The sequence below is a fragment of the Leuciscus leuciscus genome (genome assembly GCF_965113295.1).
Source record: "Leuciscus leuciscus genome assembly, chromosome: 4".
Lineage (NCBI taxonomy): Eukaryota > Metazoa > Chordata > Actinopteri > Cypriniformes > Leuciscidae > Leuciscus > Leuciscus leuciscus.
In genome coordinates, this window is record NC_138728.1 from 30,749,889 (window position 1) to 30,752,391 (window position 2,503).

The 2,503-nt window shown below is 35.0% G+C and overlaps 1 long non-coding RNA gene across 1 annotated transcript; it reads left to right on the top strand.

Annotated features, from left to right (window-relative positions):
• Positions 1-787: 787 nt before the first annotated feature.
• LOC309497707 lies at positions 788-1,570 on the top strand. The gene is made up of 3 exons (XR_014205667.1): positions 788-874; positions 1,000-1,268; positions 1,453-1,570. It is a non-coding gene; the product is annotated as an uncharacterized lncRNA (long non-coding RNA).
• The last annotated feature ends 933 nt before the right edge of the window (positions 1,571-2,503 follow it).

Below are 2,503 nucleotides of genomic sequence, written 5' to 3' on the forward strand. Positions count from 1 at the left end.
TCATGTGGTGAGCTCTGATTTCACATTTGTGATATTTGCAGAACGCCTTTTATCATCATTTGGAACATTATAAAAGTAGCCAAAAATACGCAATCAATAGCGCCCTAATTTTTCCTGCGACTGCATTTTCTAAACCACGACCCAGGCAACTATGATACCAGACACATTCATGTACATTATAGTATTGCATGGTGGCATTACATTAAAATCCCACGCCAACTGCAGATCAAGGTAGGTGTGTTAAACAATTATTGGCTAAATTACAGTAATTCATGGTAGCATTACATAAAATGAAGAAGAAAACATACATATCATTTTAGTTTCATAAATTTATCTGGACCTCCGCAGGCAATAAAACCAAGGACTGGTCATATTTTCGACGTGGCTCCTTTTTAGATTTTGTTGTTATGACTTGATCTAAAGACTTTTTACAGGTCTGGGATCCTTTTAGTTTTAAAAACGTTTCCATTTTAACTAACATACGCGGTCATTGAATGCAATTGCATGTTACTGACAGACACGTGACAGTTCAACTCAAATGAATGAATCAGATGATTTATTCAGTGAGTCATTCAATGAATGGTCTATTGATTCAAACTTCTGATTCTTATGGGGTTTTTAAAACAATTTCTTTAAAAAAAAAAATTCTTAAAAAAAAAAAATTTCTTAAAAAGTCGTTCGCTCATTAATCGGATTCGTTTTGTTTCATTCACGGTAATGTAAATTTAGCCGAAGCTAAGTGACTTTGTGCAACCCACCTTTTTTCTCTGCGACCCACAGTTTGAAAACCCCGGATTTACAGAACGTCTACTGACTGATGAGGAAGAGAGGCAGGACGTGGGGGTACCTGACAATTCAAGGGATGGTGGAAAATGTGAGAGATTTTAACCTTGTCAGAACTTAATTATCAAACACTCAAACACCAAAAATGCATTTACAAGTTATTTCCAAGCATTTCTAAGTTATCATATTGATTTGTAATTTACCGTCATTTTATAGGTGCAGGCTCCAAGGATGACCACTGAGAGGAACATCCTTGATTTGGTCATCAGAAGCGGGTCCTGGACGTGTCCTTGTGGCCCTGACCAAGATCCGCCTAATTAATTAAATGAACATCACTAAACTCGACACACTGCACAACTTTAGAAATATGCAACATACACATTAGAGCAGGGCAACTCTGTCCCTCTGTCCTAAAGAGTCCAAGCACCACCAACACCTGCCTGTAAGTTTCAAGTAATCTGGAAGACTTTGGCTAGATTTTTCAGGTGTGTTTGATTTTTTTTTTGTTGCACAGAAACATTCTGTTACTGTGAAATTATCATGTGCTAACTATTTAATCAAATCAGTAACACACTCTAGGCTATTTTATTCACAATGTAGCACATCCTTATGTGAAATGACAAAATAAAGCAAAAGCATCAAAGATTCATTTTTTATTTTTTTATTTAGGTCATGGAGGAAGGACCAGTGGTACTGTAGATGAAATTACAGTTATCGGCCTGTCTGAAGATAACGGAGAAATCTTCTTGCTGACTGAACACTCCTGTGTATTTACGGCACCCCTCAGAGAGAGTGGAAGAGCTCCTGTGTCAAATTCCCCTTCGTGTGGAGGTTGAACATTGTCAAATATAATAAAAAATAAATAATGTTCAAAATAATTGAATGTAAGTTGTCAATTACAAGTTAACTGTGTAATTTATAATAAATGTTTGATAGTTTTTACAGTTTAATTTAATAAGAATGTTATAAATGTATTTATAGGGTTTTTAAAAACTTTTTTTTGTTTTTACATTTGTTAATATTTAATAAGTTTATTTATCTAAATTTTTTATGTATTGATACTAACTAGTTGAAGACAATTTGGTTCCTCTGTTCCTCTTGATGTTTTGTCTTTTAATTTGTTGATTATTTTGATATTTTGCTTTGCAATTTGATATCTATGAACAGCATCTGTGGCATGCTGTCAGTGAGTTACAGGATTTACAGAAAACAACCCTAAATACTGCTGTAATAATATAATATAATTCATTACTATTACATTATTAATAATTATAATACACAGCCAAGAGCCCGAATTTGAGGAAGGGGTTACTTACTCTTGGGTCCTTACCAAACGTCACACTTGGTACAACACTAAGGTCGCCACAATTTGTTTCCACATCCACAAAAGGACGTATATATATTTCAAATAGCATATACACGCTGTCGAATACATATGGTCAATATGGTCAACAGAGGAGGCAGAGAGATCTGCAAAAGAAGCCCTGTGTCCACCTATGAATTAGACATACCTTAAAAAGATGGTATGTCTGTGGTGTAACACAATCACAGACAAGCTACACGTTTTCCCTACAGGAAAGTACATGCAAGTTCGAGTAAATGCTTAAAAAAGAATAAAGTATCGGTATTAATTTCGGCAAAACTGGTCCTGTATTTACTTGGTATAGGATTGACAGCAAATTTTGCAGTACTGCCCACCCCTACCAATTTAGAGGAGATA